Raw genomic sequence first — 24,055 nt, 5'->3', positions numbered from 1 at the left:
TGTGTTCTTCAGAAGGAAGGAGAACAAGGGGAAAGTATCAAAGACTCCCGCAAGACACCGCCCCCATAAAGAGAGACGGAGAGAGAGGCCGGAAAAAGAATGATCGAATTAGTTAGGAGAAGATGTTAAGTTTGTCGGCCGTGTATTATCGAAGAGTGTTTACTTTTAGGGCAAAGGAGACAAAACAAAAGAAGTAGTATCAAAGACGCCCGCAAGACGCTATTCCCATAAAGAGAGACGGAGAGAGAGGCCGGAAACAGAATGATCGAATTAGTTAGAAGTTCGTGGTTAGGGGAAGCTTGTCGGCCGTGTGTTTACTTTCCCCGAGTGTTTACTTTTAAGGGCAAAGGAGACAGAACATAGAGAAAGGAAAGTACCATAGACGCTCACATGACACTGCCCCATAATTATAGATAGAGGAAGAAAATAATAAGAAATAGACGGAGAGGAATCAGACGGAGAAGCGGACAAAAGAAAGTGAAAGGTAGGTGAAAGGAAATTATGAAGGACTCCCGCAAGACTCTGTTCCCATAAGGATAGACGGAGAAAGAGCGATCGAGTTAGAAGATCCTTGTGGTTAGAAGCTGATCGACCGCCTACGAGGAGACAGCTCAATTGAAACAAGCGTCAAAGACTCCCGCACGACGCCGCTACCATAAGTTGACGGAGAAAGAGGCCGAAAAAAGAGCGATCGAGCTAGCTGAATGGAAGTAAGTAAACTGAGATCAGAGTACCGTGAACTATAGGAGAATACCAAAGACTCCTACAAGACGCTGTTTTCATAAAGAGGCCGGAAAAAGATCGACTGAATTAGTTAAAAGAAGGTGATGGTTAGAAGCAGGTCAGCCGTGTATTCTTCAGAAGGAAACAGAAAAAGGGAACAGAAGTATATATCAGACTCCAACAAGACTCATACCCATACTAATAGTCGGAGAAGGAGGCGAGAAAAGAGCGACCGAGTTAGCTAAAGGGAAGGATGCAAACTGAGACCAGAGTACCGTGACGCGCAACCCTCAAGAAGTCCCGCTCTTTGATGTGACTTTCCCGGCTTCTGTAAAGACTCGCACAACAAAGTGAGAGAACAATTACACCTCGGAGTGAGCGTTGACTTCTCTTGGCAGCAGACGAGACAAAAAAGGAGAGGGAACGGGGAGGTTTCTGGGAAGGTTGAGGCATGGAGCAGGAAGGGCCAAGTGTAGCCTCCGATGGTGTATACTCAGGTCGGTGTTCTCAGACGCTGCCACTCCTCACGTCAACTGTTTCCAAAGGCCGAAAAGGAGGCTGATTGGGCTTTCATGAGTGGAAAAGAAGATTAGTCGGGTTTTCATGAGTGCTTTTCCACGGTCATGGTACAGAAGAAGGATCAAACTACCACCAGGGTCATAAAAGTACCCCAGGAAATGCCACACACACCTACGAAAGCCTTGTCAAATATGAGTGCTTAGGGACCGGAATGTTTAAGAATATGACCCTCAGACGCTTCCACCTCACATGTCAACTATTTCCAAAGGCCGAAGAGGAGATTAATCGGGCTTTCATGAGTGCTTTTCCACGGTCATGGTACAGAAGAAGGGTCAAACTACCACCAGGGTCATAAAAGTACCCCTGGAATGCCCCAAACTCCTAAGAAAGCCTTGTCAAGTATGTGTTCTTGGGGCCCGAATTGTTTAAGAACATGACCCTTACCCTCACTTTTCTTCCCTTGCTTGTGTGGGGTGGCGCTTCCTCCTCCTCCTCCTCCTCTTCTTCTTTTTCCTCCTCCTCCTTGCAAGACCGTGGAAGTTGCGAGGAGGATGGAGAAGGGAAGCATTATATTGGCGGAAGATTTCAAGGGATCGCTGAAGGAGGCTGTGCGGCTCTAAAGTTTACAGATGAGCTCCTGAGCTCGACACAGTGATGAGGGGCGGGAAGTGGCGAGCAGCAAGTGGCGGGCAGGGAGGCGGCGGGGAGGGAGGCATAGTCCTGAACTGTAGTAGTGTTGAAAGTCCGGCCCGGTGTAGGTCAGGTTAGGTTAGGTTATAGTTTGGTTAGGTTAAGTTTGATTGGGATAAGTTTGATTGGGTTACGTCAGGTTAGGTTAGACTGGGTAAGGTCTGGTTAGGTTAATCTACGATAGGTTTGATTGGAGTTAGGTTAGGTTAGTTAAAGTTAGGTTAGGTTACATGTTGGGTTAGGTCAAGTTAGGTTTGGTTGTAGTTAGGTTAGTTAAGGTTAGGATAAACTGGGTCAGTTGAGGTTGGGGTAGATTGGGTTAGTTTAGGTTAGGTTAGAATAAGTTAGGACAAGCTAGGTTAGATTAGTTAAGGTTAGGTTAGGTTAGCTGAGGTCAGCTTAGCTGGTTCAGGGTAGGGTAGATTGGGCTAGGTCAGGTTAGGTTAAATAAGGGTAGAACAGGACTTTTTGCCGGGAAATACAATGAAAATAATTCAGAGAGCATCATGTGATTAGGTCAGATTAGAGTGGGCCAAGTTAGGTCTTTACCTGTACATACTGCCGATAAATACATGATAATAGAATAAAATAAAATAGAATAAAATGGAATGGAATAATAGAATAAAATAGAATAGAATAAAATAATAAAATGAGAATAAGTAGAATAGAATTACGTTATTAGTCACCCAGGGCTCAGGGGCTCGAGGTGGTGCCAATCTTGCATACTCTTCGGAAATATGCGGCCGAGAGAGAGAGAGAGAGAGAGAGATGCCCAGCGGCATAGTAAAAAATACGAAACCAATTGTTCAAATTGTTCTAAAAGCACCAAAATTGGCACACATGTGGATTAATACATTCTGAACAATTTTGGATATGGAGGCATTCAAGATTCTCCCCGTAGCACATTTGGCGGCCATTTTTCAAAATGGCCGCTATTTACCATTAGCGTCATTGAATATGTACCATAATTTGTCTTTTTGTGGATGCTAAAGGTGATAAGTGTGGTAGAGGTGATAAGTATTGTACAATTACACATACTTCTGTGCTTACCAAATAAAATGGCGACCATTTTACAAGAAAATGAATTTTACTTTGCAGCGGCAGCGTTGGTGGCAGTGACGGCGGCTGCAGTAATAGTATAGTGTTGATAGTCATGGTGCTTGTAGTAGTAGCTTGTGGTAACATGGTGGTGTTTTGTGTCTTTGCAGGTGAGGCAGCAGCAGCACCACCTGACATCAGAGACGCGTTGTTCCAGACTGCAGGCATGGCAAAGAAGTTCCAACTGGTCGATACTTTTGAGCAACGTACTCCCACAACACCTCCTGAGACAAACTGGAAGCTGTGTCTTGTATGTCAAGAGGAGACAACAGAGTCACTTGTCTGCCCAGTACTGTCTAAACCAACCAAGTCCATTGAGGTGGCAATCAACCGGAACAAGCTACCACTGTTTGCGACCAAGAGAGGACCCAATATACCCAAAGGAAAAGAACAGGTCAAATCTCTGAAGAATGATGTTGCGCTCTTCGCACGATTATATATCGGCTGCCAGACCCGTGATGGGAATCTAGAAGAGTTCTTCAGGCATGAAAATCAGCAATGCCCTCCAGCTTTATCTGACGGAGGAAGACTGTACCTAGGGAGCAAGAGTGACTTGCTGGTGTGCCTTGAAGGCCATGCTGAGCCTCAGTCTGAAGCTCCTACTGTCACTGCTGTTGTCCTCGATGGAGCAGTAATCGTACAGATGTTGAAGCCGGGTACTGCCAACACGTTCGAGGAATATGCACAGCAAGTGTTCATCCCATACGTTGTACAACATTTCCAACATGTATCACGTCTTGACCTTGTGTGGGACAGCTACAGAGCAGATTACCTGAAGGCATCAACCAGAGAACAGCGTGGAAAGGGAGTACGTCGGCGTGTTGTCGACTCGGCAGTCATACCAGGAAATTGGCAAAGTTTCCTGCGAGTTGATAGCAACAAAGTGGAGCTCTTCAGCTACCTCTCCACCATGCTTGCAGAGTCCTTTCAAGAAGAAGGCAAGGAACTGGTGGTCACTGATGGGGAGCAGGTGATCTGTGTTCCACAGCAAGAGGACGTCAACTCACTCGCACCATGCAACCAAGAAGAGGCAGACACCCGCATGATGCTACATGTAGCACATGCTGCACAACATGGTCACCACCAGATACAGGTTCGAACAGTAGACAGTGACGTCGTGGTCCTAGCAGTGATGGTAGTCCAGAAACTACCAGCTGGAGACGAACTCTGGGTAGCCTTTGGGACAGGCAAGAACTACCGCTACATTGCAGCCCATGAAATAGCTTCCTCCCTTGGTCCAGAGAAGGCATGTGCTCTTCCAATGTTTCATGCCATCACAGGGTGTGATACTGTGTCAGCCTTTGTCGGACATGGGAAGAAATCTGCTTGGGCAACATGGAACACGCTGCCAGAACTCACTGATGCCCTGCTGAGTCTGGCAAATGCACCCACAAGCATCCAAGAGGATACAATGCATGTCATCGAGAGGTTTGTCATACTCCTGTATGACCGCACAAGCAAATGCAAGGACGTCAACAAGGCGAGAAAGCAGCTCTTTGCAAAGACGAACTCTATTCAGAACATCCCGCCAACCTACGCTTCTCTGGAGCAGCATGTGAAGAGATCTGCCCTTCAGGGTGGTCATGTCTGGGGCCAGGCATTGGTACCAACGCCCGTGCTCCCTCCACCAACAGACTGGGGCTGGCATCGGAGTGATGATGGGCCCTACACACCACTCTGGACCACACTCCCTGAGGCATCCAAGGCCTGCTATGAGCTGGTGTCTTGCGGATGCAAGAAAGGCTGCAGAAACCGCTGCAAGTGCAAGAACGCTTCACTGCAATGCACTGGTCTATGTTTCTGTGAAGGCGAATGCCAGTAGTTTGGGACAGAAAACTTGCTAGCCAACATTATGATCTGTAGACATTCATAATTCTGGTGACCAGATTTGAAAAGTTCGGAATCATAATCATAGTGTGGCAAAATCTACGTTATTGTATTACATGTATGTACTGCAGGATTACACAATAATGAAAGTTATTGTATAGGCAACTGTTTATTGTGTCCTCTTCTTGAAGCCACTTAGATTTGTTCATTTGTATTAGATCTATCCATAAATGTATAACTGTAAGTACTGTGCCCAGAGACTGGGCTTTTGGTCGACTATATAACTACAATCTGACCATACTGTAAACTCCCCGTACTCTGTGTATTATTTTGACTAGCATTCCATTGCAATTTTGCCAGCAATTTGAAATAAAAAAGCAACTTCAGCAATTAAAGTGTGTTCCTGAAATCAGGTACTGGTTATTAGAGGTATTATGTCATTGAGTATTGAAATCTTCATCAAATGTCCACTTTTTCCACAAAATGGCGGCCAGTTTGGGGGCCATTTTTGAGAAGATTCATCTAAATATCTGTTAAACACTTATTGATGTTAATTCTGATGTAAAAAAAGGAATTTTGGCCCATCTAGCACCATACTAACGACACATAATGAAGTCTATGTAATGACGCTAATGTTAAATGGCGGCCATTTTGAACAATGGCCGCCATATCTTCCAAAGGGCTAATCTTGAATGCCTCCATATCCAAAATTGTTTAGAATATATTAATCTACATGTGTGCCAATTTTGGTGCTTTTAGACCAATTTGAACAATTGGTCTGCTATGCCGCGTGACTGGACGGGATGATAGAGAGTGGACTAGCGCTGGCTTATACAAGATTTATGGACAGAATGGGAGAGTTTCCGTGTTAATAATAGTTCAGTGTGAAATAAAAGTTAAGAATATTTAGATGTATAGATGAAGATGGAATAGAGTGGATGAGTGCAATTTACAGACGGAATTGGATTGTTTCTGGGTGGAGAGTTCAATGTGGAAAAAAAAGGTAAGAATATGATGGTTGTGCATTACTGGAGTATTAAGACAGAGTAGGATAGTTTGCGTGATTATAAGTCGAAAACAGTTAAAAATAGGCAGGTGAAGATGAAATAGGCTGATCAAATTATGCGGTACTATTCTATTTACAAGCAGAATAGGATAGTGTGTGTAATTATTGAAAGAATGGGATATTTTCTGTAATTATTGCAAGTGGATAAAGAGGTAAAATTACTGAAGATGAAATACTGAGCGAGTTCTACCTGACGAGAGTTTACAGACAGAATGCTATAGTGTCCGTGTGTTGAGGTATTTGTGGAAGAAAAGTAAGAATATGAAAGTAAAGTGAGATAGAGGAGAGGATCTTCACATCAGTACAATTCATAGACGTAATGGGATAGTTTGTGTATTTAATAGGATGAAATAATGGGCGAAATTTGCATGATTATTAGAACTTACAGACGGAGTGGGAGAGTACCAAGACTGACCTTTCCACCCGAAGCTGACCTCTCCTCTGACCTCTCGTACATTTTTTTTAGCGGACTTTTTTGTTGCTGTTATTGTTTTTTCTTTTTTACCTTGAGCTGCCTCCCTTGCTGTATAAAAATAGAGATTGCGTATTTACAAGAAGAAAATAGATAAAATGCGTAGATAGATGTTGAAATAGAGTAAACGAGTTAGCATTACTAGAATTAAAAGACAAAATATGGTAGTGTATGTAATTGTAAAAAAAAAAGTAGAATATATTGGTGGAGACGGTATAGAGAGGATGAATTCTGCGGTATATCAGAGTAAACAGGTTAGCAGTACTAGAATTTAAAGACAAAATATGATAGTGTGTATAATTGTAAACGAAAATAGTAGAAATATATTGGTGGAGACAATGTAGAGAGGATGAATTTTTCACAATAGTCATTAGAGTAGACAAGTTAGCATTACTAGAATTTAAAGACAGAATAGGATAGCTTATGTCATTGTAAGTGAAAAGAAAGTTGAAATACATGGATGGAGATGTTACAGAAAAGATGAATTATTCTGCGTTCGTATAATTTTTAAAAGACCAACAGAATATGAAGTTTCCTCCATTCGTTCATTTTTCAGTTTTCACAGCGGGAGTAAAAGCTAAATGCCACGATAAGGTTGCGCATAAAGCAGTATATAAATGTGTATAGAGTTCGTATATGTTATAGAGGGCGATCAACTCTTCATTACTACACTATACACAGACAAACAATACATTTTTTCCTCCCCCCCGCCCGTTGTTTGTTGTTTTCGCCGCGGGGCCAAGCGATAAACGCCACAATAAGCCTCGTGGAATTACTGCTGTTCGATGCTTGCTAAACTTTTTTCGCTTTACGTCCTTCCTTCCTTCCGCTTGTTCAGTGTTGTGTGTGTGTGTGTGTGGAATAGGAAGGGCGGCATGTGCGTGGCTGGATAGATAGATAGATGGACTGATAGATAGACCGGTAGGTAGATAGATACATAGATAGATAGATAGATAGATAGATAGATGGATAGATAGACACATAGATAAATAGGAAGATAGAGAAATAGACAGACAGATAGATAGATTGGTAGGTAAAAAGATAGATAGATAGATGGATAGATAGATAAATTGATAGATAGATACACAGATACATAGATAGATATGAAGATAGATAAATAGACAGACAGATAGACTGATAGATAGGAAGGCAAAGAGATAGATAGATAGATAGATAGATAGATAGATAGATTGATTGATAGGTAAACATTGAAAATAGATAATTGATTGATTGACTCAGATCGATAGATCGATAGACACATTGACATATAAGTAGACAGATATTTAGTGAGCTAACCGTACATTTGGCATTCGGTTCACAGACACTGATCATCAAAAGAAATACAAGACAAAAAAAAAATAGAAAATTGATCAAAAAGAAAAAAAGGGAAGAGAAAAGAGAGACAAAAGGAAAATATGAAAAGAGAAACAAAAAGATGAGAAAAGTAGATGTGAGAAAAGGTGCCTGAAAACAGTAGAAAAGAGTATAGAGGTGAGCATGTAAAAACAGCAGGTGACTAGAACAGCAGCGAATGAAGGAAGGGAAGTAGTTGTTATCCCTTTGGATGCAGACCGCCTACCAGAAGACATCACCAAGCTGCAGGAGTGGAGCAATGAGTGGCTGCTACAATTCAATGAAGAAAAATGTAAAGCCATATACCTTGGGAGGGGAAACCCAGCATACCAATACCACATGGGAAACACTCCACTATCCACCACAGAGGTAGAGAAGGACCTTGGAGTGTATGTTACCAGGCTACCAGTGAAGGGATATCCAGCATACCAATACCACTTGGGAAACACTCCACTATCCACCACAGAGGTAGAGAAGGACCTTGGAGTGTATGTTACCAGGCTACCAGTGAAGGGATATCCAGCACACCAATACCACATGGGAAACACTCCACTATCCACCACAGAGACAGAGAAGGACATTGGAGTGTATGTTACCAGGCTACCAGTGAAGGGATATCCAGCACACCAATACCACATGGGAAACACTCCACTATCCACCACAGAGGCAGAGAAGGACCTTGGAGTGTATGTTACCAGGCTACCAGTGAAGGGATATCCAGCACACCAATACCACATGGGAAACACTCCACTATCCACCACAGAGGTAGAGAAAGACCTTGGAGTGTATGTTACCAGGCTACCAGTGAAGGGATATCCAGCACACCAATACCACATGGGAAACACTCCACTATCCACCACAGAGGCAGAGAAGGACCTTGGAGTGTATGTTACCAGGCTACCAGTGAAGGGATATCCAGCACACTAATACCACATGGAAACACTCCACTATCCACCACAGAGGTAGAGAAGGACCTTGTGTATGTTACCAGGCTACCAGTGAAGGGATATCCAGCACACCAATACCACATGGGAAACACTCCACTATCCACCACAGAGGCAGAGAAAGACCTTGGGTGTATGTTACCAGGCTACCAGTGAAGGGATATCCAGCACACCAATACCACATGGGAAACACTCCACTATCCACCACAGAGGCAGAGAAAGACCTTGGAGTGTATGTTACCAGGCTACCAGTGAAGGGATATCCAGCACACCAATACCACATGGGAAACACTCCACTATCCACCACAGAGGCAGAGAAAGACCTTGGAGTGTATGTTACCAGGCTACCAGTGAAGGGATATCCAGCACACCAATACCACATGAGAAACACTCCACTATCCACCACAGAGGCAGAGAAGGACCTTGGAGTGTATGTTACTAGGCTACTAGTGAAGGCCAAATCTGTGCCAATCGCAGCTGTCGGTTAAAATATAAAATATTCAAACAAATTCAAAAAACATTCGATTAAAACATAAAACCGGGAGAGGAAAAAAAAAACAAAAAAAAATGAAACAAATAAGATGTACTGAAAAAATACAGGCCTATAAAATAATAATGAAAATATACCACCAATAGAATACAAACAATAAAAACTAGGGTACGAAAATAATATTAGGGAAGGAATAGTCACCCTGAGAAGTCGTCACGTATTCCAGGAACGTTGGCGTGTAGGTGACCGCTTGCGTGCGTAGCTTATGAGTCTGAGGAGTGCGTAGGGCAGGCAACACACGGCTTGAGACTTTGGGCGCAGCATCTGGTTAGTCTCTGTGTGTTGTAGGCTGTACTGGCCATCGGCTCAAGGGTCAATGGATCGGAGATGAGCATTGAGGCCACGCCCAGCTAGTCTTTGTTTATTTTTTATCCACCATTAGCTTCAAAGTCAATGGATCGGAGATGAGCACTGAAGCCACGCCCAGCTAGTCTTTGTTTATTTTTTATCCACCATTAGCTTCAAAGTCAATGGATCGGAGATGAGCACTGAAGCCACGCGCAGCTAGTCTTTGTTTATTTTTTATCCACCATTAGCTTCAAAGTCAATGGATCGGAGATGAGCACTGAAGCCACGCCCAGCTAGTCTTTGTTTATTTTTTATCCACCATTAGCTTCAAAGTCAATGGATCGGAGATGAGCACTGAAGCCACGCCCAGCTAGTCTTTGTTTATTTTTTATCCACCATTAGCTTCAAAGTCAATGGATCGGAGATGAGCACTGAAGCCACGCGCAGCTAGTCTTTGTTTATTTTTTATCCACCATTAGCTTCAAAGTCAATGGATCGGAGATGAGCACTGAAGCCACGCGCAGCTAGTCTTTGTTTATTTTTTATCCACCATTAGCTTCAAAGTCAATGGATCGGAGATGAGCACTGAAGCCACGCCCAGCTAGTCTTTGTTTATTTTTTATCCACCATTAGCTTCAAAGTCAATGGATCGGAGATGAGCACTGAAGCCACGCGCAGCTAGTCTTTGTTTATTTTTTATCCACCATTAGCTTCAAAGTCAATGGATCGGAGATGAGCACTGAAGCCACGCGCAGCTAGTCTTTGTTTATTTTTTATCCACCATTAGCTTCAAAGTCAATGGATCGGAGATGAGCACTGAAGCCACGCGCAGCTAGTCTTTGCTTATTGTATTCCCACCATATGCTAAAGAGTCAATGGATCGGAGATGAGCACTGAGGCCACGCGCAGCTAGTCTTTGCTTATTGTATTCCCACCATATGCTAAAGAGTCAATGGATCGGAGATAAGCACTGAAGCCACGCGCAGCTAGTCTATGCATATTGTATTCCCATTAAGAGCTTAAGAGTCAATGGAACGGAGATGAGCACTAAGGCCAGGCGTAGCTATATCGTTGGCCTTCCTTTCGATCATAAACTCACTCTGTACACATTTATAAACATTGCTTTATGCCCTGTTATAGTTTTCCCCGCTATGAAAAAAAAAGGAGTAATGGAGGAAACTATATTATGTTCGTCTGTAAATTTTAGTGAAGCATAACTACGAGTATTATCTGTTCTACCTGAATACAAAGTGCTTTCATTTGCTCTACGGGCTTTCTGTTCCCTGTATTTCCATGTTTCCATGTTTGCCATGTGATCTTCAGGACGCCGGCACACCTCACGCTCTGATATTAATTAACAGGTGAAGGGTCTGTCATGCACGCTATATTAAACAGGTAACTACTCTTTATATAATGTTAGCTGTATTGCATGGTGTTACTCCTCGCTACGCCCCTTAATCCTCACCCTCTCTGATGAGTATTACAACATTAACCCAAATCCTCCCCTTCCTTATAACAACATATTGCTAGAGGGATAAATTCAGCTACGCTGTAGTGCGTGGTGTTACTCATCGCCATAACCCTTAATCCTTACCCTTCCTGATGAGTATTACAGCGTTTGCCTCTATTTTCGCCTTCCTTGTAGAGTATTAGTATTAACATCTACGTAAATACGCTTTATATGTTAGCTATAGGGCATGATGTTATTCCTCGCCACAGCCTTTAATCCTTATACCTTTCCTGATCATATTACAACATTAACCTATATTCTCCCCTTCCTCATAATTGCAGAACATCGGAATTAATATATCTCGTTGCTAGTCACGTACTATTACGTTTGCTGGTAGTGGCGCCTGCAGGGATAAACTCAAGCTCTCCATTTCCAAGTTACAGAAAACTGAAAGGAGTAATCCATTAACCTCTATCTTCCCCTCCCTCATAATTGCAGAACATCGGAATTAATATATCTCGTTGCTAGTCACGTACTATTACGTTTGCTGGTAGTGGCGCCTGCAGGGATAAACTCAAGCTCTCCGTTTCCATGATACAGAAAGTTGAAAGGATCCATCTGTGAGGTTTGCCATCAGCGCGAGGAACCAGGGACCATATTCTCAAACATTTCGGGGATCACACACCCACATTTCATAGGGCTTTCGTTACGGGTTTGGGCCATTTCCAGAGGTAGTTTAATGAACCTGGCAGTAGTTTGACCCTTCTTCTGTATTTTGAACATAACGAAACACTCATGAGAATCCGATTATCTCCTTTTTGGCCTTTGGAAATAGCTGACGTGAGAGGTGGAATACTGACCCTGGAGCACCGTGTTAAGCTGGCGTCGTTGCGGGCGCAGAGAGCGGTGCTGCGGCGCGACACACGGCGGTTCTCAGTTTTACTTCCAGCACCATTTTAAGGCGATCGTTGAGCGGAATACGCCATCATGAAACTCAGCGTATGCGGGTATAAAAGGAAGGAACGCGAGGGTCTCCGGTAGCGCTGCGAACAGTGTGGTGTGGAGAAACGGGCGGACTCAGGGCGTGTATGTGTGTGAGTGAGAGAGAGAGAGAGAGAGAGAGAGAAAGAGGAGGAAGGGAAAGGTGTAAGAATTTATTAAACGTGTAGACTCGTAGAGGAAGAAAGAAATGGTGTCTTAGAGGGACCACATCGCCTATAGTGTTTCTAAAAACCACGAACTACAGGGTACCTATGTATGAGTGTTTGAGAGAGAGGAGGAAGGAAAACCGAAAGATCTGTTTTAGTAGAGGAAGGAAGGAGTGGAGTCATGCATTGGCCACATAACCTATAACATGGTGTCTAAGAACCAAGGTGTTTATGTGTGTTTAAGAGAGAGAGGAATGAAGAGGCGTTAGATATGGTATGCATGTAGAGGAAGAAGTGAAGGGCATTGCAGGGGTCACATTACCTACAGTGTGGCGTCTAGAAACCAGGGACTCAAAGATATGTGAGAGAAAGAGAGGAAGACAGACAGACAGACAGACAGACAGACAGACAGACAGATAGGGAATTAGTTTATAAAGAGGAAAAAAACGGAAAAAAGGAGACGGGAGAAATTAGAGTAAAGAAAAAGGAGAGAGAGAGAGAGAGAGAGAGAGAGAGAGAGAGAGAGAGAGAGAGAGAGAGAGAGAGAGAGAGAGAGAGAGAGAGAGAGAGAGAGAGAGAGAGAGAGAGAGAGAGAGAGAGAGAGAGAGAGAGAGAGAGAGAGAGAGAGAGAGAGAGAGAGAGAGAGAGAGAGAGACTGTCTCTGTCTGTGTCTGTGTGTGTGTGTGTCAGCCCCGAAATGGTAGATAAATGGACCCGACCGAGTCTTCTTTCACCCTTCCTTTTTTTCTTTTGATTTCGTTCCTTCCTTCCCTCCTTCCCTTCCTCCTCCTCCTTCCCTTCCTCCTTCCCTTCCTCCTTCCCTTCTGCTTGTTCCTTTTCTTCCTCCTCCCTTCCCATCTTCCTTCTTCCTCCTCTTTCTCCTTTCTTCTCTTCATCTTTCCTTTCTCCTTCCTCCTCCTTCCCTTCCCTCTATTAAATTTATGTGTTGGTGTCTTTCTCGTTTTCTTGTAACTCCTCTTTCACACGCCCTCTCCCCTCCTTCCATGTTCCTCTCCTCTTTTATCGCCTTTTTCTTGCTCCTCCTCTTCGTTTCACTGTTTCTGGTCATCACCTCTCTCTGTTTTCCATCTTACGTCTCTCTCTTCTCCTCCTCCTCCGACTCCTCCTTCTCTTCTTTATTTATTTGTTTCTTTATCTCCTTCCTCTTTCTTACCTTACTCTGATTCTTCCTTCCCTTCCTTTCCTTTCCTTCTCTCTTTTTTTACTACTTCTTCTCTTTACTTTTATTCCTCCTTCCCTTGTTCTTGTTCTTTATCTTCATCATTCCTTACCATTCTAATTTCTTCGCTTACTCTTCCTCCTCCTTCCCTTCCTCCTTCCTATCTTCTCTGGTTGCTCTTTTTTCTCTTCCTTATCCTTCATCGCAGTCTGGCGAACCACTACATGTTGTGCAAGAGGAAAGAGACCTCGGGGTCACCATCAGCAGTGACTTGAAACAAACAAAACACTGCAAGTCCGCCTGTAAGAAAGCCAATACAATGCTTGGGTTCATATCGAGGAACTTCGAATACAAGACGCCGGGAGTTATGTTATCCTTGTATAATTCGCTGGTAAGGCCCCACCTGGAATACGCCGTGCAATTCTGGTCTCCTAATTACAGGAAAGACATTGAATTACTTGAGAGTACAGCGCCGCGCCACGAAGATGATACCATCACTGAGGACGAAGCCCTATGAAGAGCGACTCGAGCGACTCAACCTCTTCACGTTGGAAAAGAGACGACTGCGGGGAGACATGATACAAGTCTTTAAGTACCTGAACAAGCTCAGCAACGTTGATCACTCCAAACTCTTCACGCTACAAATTAACCTGAGAACAAGAAACAACGGAAAAACAATTCAAGCAAAGCGATGCAATACCGACATCGGCAGGAGTTATTTCTCGAATAGAGTTGTTCGCCACTGGAACAGCCTTCCTGCAGAAGTGGTTAGCGCAGAGACCATCAACTCCTTCAAGAAACGCATTGATCGCCACTTTGCTGCAACGGGAGTGAACTGAACGTTCCCAAGAGTAGGTACACAAGTGCTTTAAACCTACACTGCAAGCCACTCCTGTGGCAAACGGATTGATTAAATCACTGAAAGCAGGCAGCCTAGTAATTAGCCAACAGGCTTTCTGCTGCCTGCTAGTCCATGTTTCCATGTTTATCTCCCTCTTCCTTTCCTCTCCTTCTCTCACATTTCTTCCTCTTCCTCTCCTCCCTCTTCTTTTCCTCTCTTCCTCCTACCACAAGCCCACCATGGATGACTACCCAGGTTCAACGGGCGATTAATTTAAAGAAGAGAAAATACAACTTGCTCAAGGAAAACGGCACTGACGAGGCACGCGAACAGTATCATCAAAGCCTCAGAGCTTGCAGAACACTCATTCGCCAGCGTAAACGCGACTATGAAAAGCAAATTGCACGCGAAGCCAAGTCCAACCGAAAAAGTTCTTCAAGTTTATAAGAACAAAAAAGAAGAAAAAATGCAATATGGGTCCCTTATAAGATGAAATTTACGTGCTAACAAAGGACAGAAGACCAATTGTCGAAATCCTAAACATAAACTTCGCGTCTGTGTTCACGGTCGAGAATACCCAGTCCGTACCTGAGAGCCCTACCCCACCGATGGGAATCACTCCCTAGAAATTGGCACAATCGACGAACGGGATGTGAAGAAGTACCTAGACAAACTCGAGACAAACAAGTCCACCGGACCCGACGACTTGTCACCCAGGCTGCTCAAGGAACTCAAGCAGCAAATCCTCAAGCCACTCACCACCATCTACAATCTGTCACTACAACAAAACAAAGTCCCAAAAGACTGGAAACAAGCGAATGTAACTCCGATCAACAAAAAGGGAGACAAAAGTGTAGCCCTAAACTACAGACCAATCAGCCTGACCTCTGTGGCGGGAAAAATCCTCGAGAAGATCATCAGAGACAAACTCGTTAGGTTCCTTGAAGACAACAACATCATTTCCGATGCTCAGCACGGTTTCAGGAACAAGCGCTCTTGCTTAACCAATTTATTGGACTTCTTCCAAGGTATCTATGAAAACTGGGATAATCATATCCCCAGCGATGTTATATATCTAGACTTTCAGAAAGCCTTTGACAAAGTGCCACACGAAAGACTCCTCAAGAAACTTAAGTCGGCGGGATTAGGCGGCAATCTGGCAACGTGGATCAAGGACTGGCTCACTGGAAGAAAACAACGAGTTGTACTCAACGGACAGGCCTCCGAGTGGCTCCCGGTCACAAGTGGAGTGCCACAGGGGTCAGTGCTGGGACCCATACTTTTCATCATATATATCAACGACCTAGAACTAGGATTGAAATCCAATCTTTCAAAATTTGCCGACGACACAAAGGTGGGTGGGAAGGCCCTCACAACGGCAGACTGCGAAATTATCCAGAGAGACCTGGACCAGATCACTCGTTGGTCAGAAAAATGGCAGATGTCCTTCAACACTACCAAATGTAAAGTAATGCATATCGGATCCAGAAACAGCAACCACACATACCACATGGGTGGCGAACCACTACATGTTGTGCAAGAGGAAAGAGACCTCGGGGTCACCATCAGCAGTGACTTGAAACAAACAAAACACTGCAAGTCCGCCTGTAAGAAAGCCAATACAATGCTTGGGTTCATATCGAGGAACTTCGAATACAAGACGCCGGGAGTTATGTTATCCTTGTACAATTCGCTGGTAAGGCCCCACTTGGAATACGCCGTGCAATTCGGGTCTCATAATTACAGGAAAGACATTGAATTACTTGAGAGAGTACAGCGCCGCACCACGAAGACGATACCATCACAGAGGACGAAGCCCTATGAAGAGCGACTCGAGCGACTCAACCTTTTCACGTTGGAAAAGAGACGACTGCGGGGAGACATGATACAAGTCTTTAAGTACCTGAACAAGCTCAGCAACGTTGATCACTCCAAACTCTTCACGCTACAAACCAACCTGAGAACAAGAAACAACGGAAAAATAATTCAAGCAAAGCGATGCAATACCGACATCGGCAGGAGTTATTTCTCGAATAGAGTTGTTCGCCACTGGAACAGCCTTCCTGCAGAAGTGGTTAGCGCAGAGACCATCAACTCCTTCAAGAAACGCATTGATCGCCACTTTGCTGCATCGGGAGTGACCTGAACGTTCCCAAGAGTAGATACACAAGTGCTTTAATCCTTCCCTGCAAGCCACTCCTATGGCAAACGGATTGATTAAATCACTGAGCGCAGGCAGCCTAGTAATGAGCCAACAGGCTTTCTGCTGCCTGCTAGTCCATGTTTTCATGTTTCCATGTTTTACTCCTCTTCCATCTTCTTCCATCTGTCCACTTCACTCGTTCGGAAAAGTCTACAGTGTCTTTTCTCGTCTCGTTATGGATAAGTTTGCTTCTCTCTCGCTTGTCTATCTCTTATCTATCTCTATTTATCTATTTATCCTGCATTATTTCTTAGGTATTTGCACGTACTATTTTACCATCATATTAATCATCTGTATTCAATTTTATGTATTTGGTTTTATGTTGTATTGAGATTGTTATGTATTATGTATTTACTGCTGTGTGTGTTATCTTCATCTATTGGAAATTTATGTACGGTAAGGAAGGTCAGCAACGCACTAAGACCTTAACAAATATACAACACGGTAAGTATCCTATGCAGTGTAGACGAATGAGAAATAGATTCGTCCTCCAAGAAGCTCCACAGCTACATCCATTGTTATAGAAGGCGGCTGCTCGGGGGAAAGGAGGTTGGATTTAGATGTCAATGTGTAGGGAAACGTTAGAAGAGCGGCGATATTTTTCTTAGTTAATTTGGGATACGAAGACAAGTTTATTTTCTTTTTTTAGGTTAGGATAATTTGTTATACAGAGTTATCGGATTATTTAGCAGACTTCACTAATGAGGCTGTCGCGCCTAATTGCCGAACCCCAAGTAACAGACCCCCCGAGGTGCAGCAGGACTGCGTTAAGCCGGGAGGTGATTGCCGCGAGTGCTAGCCGTGACGACGTTGTTCGTTTCCTTTTCTCAGCGCCCGGAGACCTTTCAATCGCGCGCATTTCGCCACCCGGTGCAGACTGACTGCTTTAAGCCACGGGGCGTACCATATTATGAGTATGATTAGAAGCAAACATGCAGTACTCTGCCGCTGCCTTTATGGCAGGCCAGGGTCGAAAAGCTCATACTCGATTCTCTGTGGTGCGGATGCCGGTGGGTATCGTGATTCCGGCCCCGCACCCCTGCGTGGAGCTGTTGAGACCCGTGCCCTTCTGACTAAACATCGGCTATTCGGCGCGAGAAAGTCGTTCAGTTTGATACCTGATGCCCTCAGTACTCACCTGTCCGATGCGTCGTACCGCACTAAAGCCATGGCAAAATACCTTCCAAATGGAGATGTACGATTCCCTGTGTTAGGCGGCTCCACGCTCCCTGCCCCCTACTGGCTCAGTCTTTTTGTGTATGGGACATTGGGTGGAGGACAAGTGGCGCGTTTTAAAGGGGAGGTGGAGACCGCAGTAACTATAATTGTTGTGAGATTCTGATGGTGAACTAGGGGTCAAGGGACAGGGTCCAGCCTTATGAGACTAAATTGTGTCACTCGTAACACTTAGAGCTTACTTTAATTACTTATAAACCAGCGCAAACACACTGGATAAACTATCAGTTTAAACTAACATATAAACACGAAAATAAGTAGCACCGACACACCAAGAAAACATAGCAAGTGTTCCCACTAACATGGGGTAACATGTTACCTGCTCACTCGGTTTTAACAGCACGGAGCCTTGACTACAACTAGTGAGTATTTGCATTCCACCGTTGTTACCCCAGAGAATGACACACATACCATTTGTCCTTTTCCCTCTCTCCTCCTCCCGCACACTGCTGCACACAACATGCTGGCTTGGGTCCCGACGGCGGCCAGCCAGCCTACTATCAGACAGACTTGCTTTTACGCCTCTGTATGGGGCGATACCTCGTATAAGAGTCCTCATATATAATATTATAGTCAAAGTATATTGAACACTGAGAGCGGCTCTGCCCTCACCTGCATGGGCGATACCTCGTACAAGAGTGAGCTCGCTCCCTCGGCCTAGGGCGAGGGAGGACTGGCGCCACCATAAACACTTGCCTGCGCCCTGACGGGCTGGGGCCGACTACCATCCAAGCCCTTCAAGCAAGCCTACCAGCGCTAAAGGCGTAGACGTAAAAAAAAAAATCTCTTCCCAAAACGCTTTTGGTGTGTTGTCACGGAGTGCCAAACGTATTCTCAGGTTAGGCCTTCTTGAGACCTGAGATCTCCTTCATAGGCTTCCAATATCAATGCGTATAAAGTTACTGCTATTATAATTCCATTATAAATATTTGCCGATATATATATATATATATATATATATATATATATATATATATATATATATATATATATATATATATATATCTATATATATATATATATATATATATATATAATTACTGCAGAGCGGGGCTATGTGGGACACTTTTTCATGTTTTGGGGGTTACTAGGGTCTGAAATGAAAATCTTGTAACATTTGAAATGCTTTGTTTCATATGAAAAGACGTACAAAACTATGTACTTTCATATACATCTATTGAAAAATAATGCTTTTTCCATAATTCAACATAATTAAAAACATTTTCTACCACAGGCATTGGGGCAATGTGGGACATGCTAAATTAGGGCAATGTTTTTTGTTTTGTTTTAATGTATGTACCTATTGCGCCAGTAGGCTTGCTTGAGGGGCCTGGATGGTATTCGATCCCAGCCCGTCATGGCGCAGGCAAGTGTTTACAGTGGCGCCATCTTCTCTTGGCTCATGCTGCCCCCCGGAACTCGTTCTGGATTCTTGGACTGCTTCCTCTAGAGTCCGGGGTGGTGGGTGGTCTTCAGGACAGCATGTGGGTAGTTTTAAACCACTCGGAGGTGACTGAAAATTCCGAGGTGGTAGCGTGAGGATTCGAACTCTTGTCGTCCATCACGCGGTGAATGTGGGCCCAGCACGGTACCACTTGAGCCACCGCCTACCCAATGTTGATCAATCTTAAAGTGGTAGAGACACCTGCATTAAAAATGTCATCACCTATACTGCTAATAAATTTGACCTGTGGTGCCCTTCTTGACTTTGAGTGTTTCTTTACAACGGATTTACTTAATCCCCAGTTAGTAGCAGAGGGGTAGGGGTGTCCTGCCCGAGACAGTCGCTTGCCCCGGACGGTCCCTCCCCTACCTTCTCTGCTACTACCTGGGGATTAAGGAACTCCTTTGTAAGGAAACACTTAAAGTGAAAAAAAATGGTACCACAGGTCACATATACTAGCAGTATAGGGGATGACATTGTGGGATGCCAGATCAGTGGTAGTCCTGAGATATGCCTTTGCAGCAATGTGAAACGGTGAGTGCTTAAATAGGAAAGTTATTATTTTTTTTTATTAACCTTAGTTATGTGGAACACCCGCTGGGGCAATGTGGAACACCCTCTGGGGGTAATGCGGAGCGGCCATCTACACAACGCAAATGAACCTCATTCTAATTTTCCAGGGAAGGTAACAAACAAAACATAGCACAATCTTCAGCCGAGCGTTGTGGGTTGCCAGGTGTCTCAGAGCTACACTGTTGCCAACACAGTGAAACAACTCTCTCTCTCTCTCTCTCTCTCTCTCTCTCTCTCTCTCTCTCTCTCTAATGAGAGAGAGAGAGAGTTGTTTCGCTGGAATGGCAACAGTGTAGCTCTGTGACTACTGGTAACCCACAACGCTCGGCTGCAGACTGGGATCTGTTTGTTTGGTGCCTATCGCTGTAAAATTTGAAGGAGGTTCATTTGCATTGTGTAGATGGCCGTTCCACATTACCCCCAGAGGGTGTTCCACTTTGCCCCAGCGGGTGTTCCACATAGCCCCGGTTGATAAAAAAAAATAATAAATTTCCTATTTAAGCACTCACCGTGTCACACTGCTGCAAGTACATAAACTGGACTCACATTGGTATGTAGTTCAAAGCTGGATATTATAGAAATAAACTAAAGGATGTCATTAACCTTAGCAGTTTACTTTAAAAATAACTCCCTTAAAACATCAGAATTGGAAAAAAGTAAATAAATTTTAATGCATGTCACATTACCTATATTCTTTTCCACAATTGACATTAATGTTTAAGGATCCAATTGAACACTTATAAGGCATTCTAACCTGTCTTACCAACATATAGGACTATTTGGTCCGCATTACCCCCTAATGCCCCACATTGCCCCTGGCGTCCCACATAGCTCCGCTTTACGGTATATATATATATATATATATATATATATATATATATATATATATATATATATATATATATATATATATATATATATATATATATATATATATATATATATATATATATATATATATATATATATATATATATATATATATATATATATATATATATATATATATATATATATATATATATATATATATATATATATATATATATATATATATATATATATATACAGTCATCCCCCGCCGTTCACGGGTATTTCGTTCCCGGACTTCGGCGCGATGCGCGAAACCGCGAACGGCGGGACTATAACCCTATGGGAAAATATGCATTTGGGGAAGTCACCTCTGACGTCATATAAAACATGTAGTCCAAAAAGCAGCAAGTCGCAAACGTCAAAATTTAGTAGCACAGAAGACCCAAAAGTAGCCCAATTTGCGATAAGTAGCCCAATCTGGCAACACTGCAGTGTGGCGGCGCGTGAATTTTTTTTTTTAGGATAATGTTGCTATGAGAAAATCTCGACCAATAGCAGTCGTCCCTGAGTGAGCTGCTGGCCAATAGGAAAGCATGACGTCACAGTCTAACCGTGACGTCACTCAGGAGCAACCTAACGTCCATTGCCCCGCCTCCCTCCTCTCTCCCTTCCCCCCTCCTCTCTGCCTCCCTCCCTCCCTCCTCTCTGCCTTCCTCCCTCCCTCCTCTCTGCCTCCCTCCCTCCTCTCTGCCTTCCTATTTAGCGTCAATGCATCCGCGTATACGCGAAACTGGGGCCGCGTATAAGCGGGGGGGGTCACAATTAGTTGACCGCGAATACGCGAAACCGCGATGGGTGAGACCGCGAACGGCGGGGGGTGACTGTATATATATATATATATATATATATATATATATATATATATATATATATATATATATATATATATATAGATAGATAGATAGATAGATATATATATATATATATATATTTTACATGGGGGAAAATACCATTACGATTGTAGTACATTTCGGGCCATTACATTGAGAGTGTGAGTGATATTTCAGGTGGCTATTTTACTAAGTAACGTATAGAAGTGGGTGGGCTGGGAAGACAGTGTGTTACTGACTGACTGTAACTGTTTGTGTGTGGGAAGTGTAAGTGATATATCAAGGTGCCTGTTGTATGCACCGTTCATAGGTACAGAGACAAAATTAGCGTGTAAATAGCGACTGTTGGTTATATATAGTGTTAGGAAGAGAATAGATAAACAAAGGCGGAGAGTTTAGTACATAGAAACAAAATTAATGTTTAAATAGCGTCTGCTTGAAGAAAAGGTAAGTCCTGCACCATGGGAGGGGATATCCAGCACACCAATACCACATGGGAAACACTCCACTATCCACCATAGAGGCAGAGAAAGACCAGGGACTGTATGTTATCAGGCTACCAGTGAAGAGATATCCAGCACACCAATACCACATGGGAAACACTCCATTATCCACCACAGAGGCAGAGAAAGACCAGGAACTGTATGTTATCAGGCTACCAGTGAAGAGATATCCAGCACACCAATACCACATGGGAAACACTCCATTATCCACCACAGAGGCAGAGAAAGACCAGGGACTGTATGTTATCAGGCTACCAGTGAATGTGAAATCTGTGCCAATCGCAGCAGACGGGTTAAACCTTTATGGAGTATGTGGTGCTTTTCTTGAGGGCAAAGAGTCGTCTGTTTCCGTCTGTGGCTTTGGTCTTGGAGGAACCTGACTCGCCGCGCTCTTTGTAGCGGATCTTGCAGCTGGTGATGATCCCATTCTGGTGCTCGGCCAGCGGAGGCTCCCAGCAGATGATGAGGCTCTGAAGGGAAAGGTCGTGTGAGGGAAAAAAGTTATACGATAAATTATCAAAATACAATCTTAAAAAGTTTGAACACTGTGTGAGGCCATGAATGCTTCAACTTAGCCCCCTGACTGTGGATTTCCTACCAGAAGACCTCACCAAGCTACAGGAATGGAACACAAACCGGCTGCTACAATTCAGTGGAGAAAATGTAAAGTCCTGCAGCTTGGGAGGGATATCCTGCACCAATGCCACATTGATACACTACACTATCCACCACAGAGCCAGGGAAAGACATGGGAGTAAATGTTTTCAGGCTACCAGTGAAGGCCAAATCCGTGCCAATCGCAGCAGACGGGTCAAATATAATGAATGTGCAAGGGTTAAAAATACTGAAACAATGAATGTGCAACTTGTAGAGATGATGTGAAGGAAACGAACAGAGCAGAAAGCTATTTAAAAGCGAGTTTCACAATGTATCTTTGCCTTGGAAGCCTTCCACAACTCACCCTTGAGCTGGCAGCCTCAACGCTCACATTCTGAGGCTCCTTTGAGGGCACGTCTGAGAAGGTTCTGGCAGTGAACACCTGGGTGGCGTCTCCCCCGCCATTACTGTTGACGGCGGTGAGCCACACGCTGTGCTCAGTGAACTGGTCCAGGCCTTGGAGGTCATGTGACGTACCAGTGACCTTTACTTCGTGTTCTTCTGCTGACCCAACCTGAGGAGAAAACTACAAGGGAGACAATGGTTAAGATACACACTGGGACTTGTACAAACACACAGCTATGGTCACCCTCTACTCAAAGGAAGGTCACTAATGACACACAAGGATATGGGGAGACTTTTGTTAGGCAACAGAGACTCCACATTTAGCACACAGTTCTATAAGGCCGTCCACACCTGCGTATAGAACATGGTGTATCCCGTGATGGGCGTTTTGGCCAGTACGGGCGGCGACCAAGTGGCCTCCAGACTGGTGGGTGAGGTGGAGACAACTTTCAGACTCTGAGGCGGAGGGCAGGTCCAGGTCCGGCTTGGTGAACACCCGCACCTCGTATGGAGGCGCCCACCAGGCCGCCGGAGGTGTGGCCGCCACCCGCACCATGTAGTTACTCCTGGACTTAGGTCGCTGATCTGGGTCTTGTATTCATCCTGTCCCTCGCTGGAGGAGCTGCACTCACGTTCTGGACGCGTTCTCTGCAGTGAAGGGAGGAAAGTGATGTGAATTACTTACTTTTGATGAAATGTTGTATATGTACTCACTAAAATGTTATTATTTCTTTATAATCACTGGAATGGCAGTTGGATAACTCTGTATTTGCTAAATACATCTTAACAGTAGTAGTATTGTGTTGAATTTTTTATGCAATAAATATTCCCAGGTTGTGTCCTTTGGTTCTGACCTGAGTGATCCTTCCTGCTTGTAGAGGACTGAGTATCCCAGGAATAATTATTGTGAACAGCATAAAGACTAGTAGGCACAGTGACTGTCAAGGCCCACACCAAGAGAAGGCAAATGATGTAAACAAGCTGTGTCAACAATGAGCAGACATTCTAAGTATTGAAAACAAGGAGTAGTAGTAGTAGTGGTGTGCCTGAGCTGCCCCACTTACTGTGTCTGTGACCTGCCTTGTGCGTGGGTGGTGGCATGCTGCTCCTCCCTGAAGGTGAGCCCAGACAACTTATTATCAAAATACCACAACAAAATAGTCATTCTCGGGTAAATCACATTTTAGTGAGTCAGTAACTCTCAGCACCGGCTTTGATATCTCCAAACTTCAGGACAATCAA

The 24,055-nt window shown here is 44.0% G+C and overlaps 1 long non-coding RNA gene across 1 annotated transcript; it reads right to left on the bottom strand.

Moving 5' to 3' along the window:
* Positions 1–22,111: 22,111 nt before the first annotated feature.
* On the bottom strand, positions 22,112–22,846 carry LOC126991134 (uncharacterized). Its single transcript, XR_007745180.1, has 2 exons — positions 22,773–22,846; positions 22,112–22,281 (listed from the first exon to the last, which is right to left on the bottom strand). It is a non-coding gene; the product is annotated as an uncharacterized LOC126991134 (long non-coding RNA).
* Positions 22,847–24,055: the final 1,209 nt, after the last annotated feature.

The sequence above is a fragment of the Eriocheir sinensis genome, unplaced genomic scaffold, assembly GCF_024679095.1.
Source record: "Eriocheir sinensis breed Jianghai 21 unplaced genomic scaffold, ASM2467909v1 Scaffold244, whole genome shotgun sequence".
NCBI classification, from domain to species: Eukaryota; Metazoa; Arthropoda; class Malacostraca; order Decapoda; family Varunidae; genus Eriocheir; species Eriocheir sinensis.
Note: the sequence above shows the minus strand (reverse complement) of the source record. Positions and strands in the feature narration are given on the sequence as shown.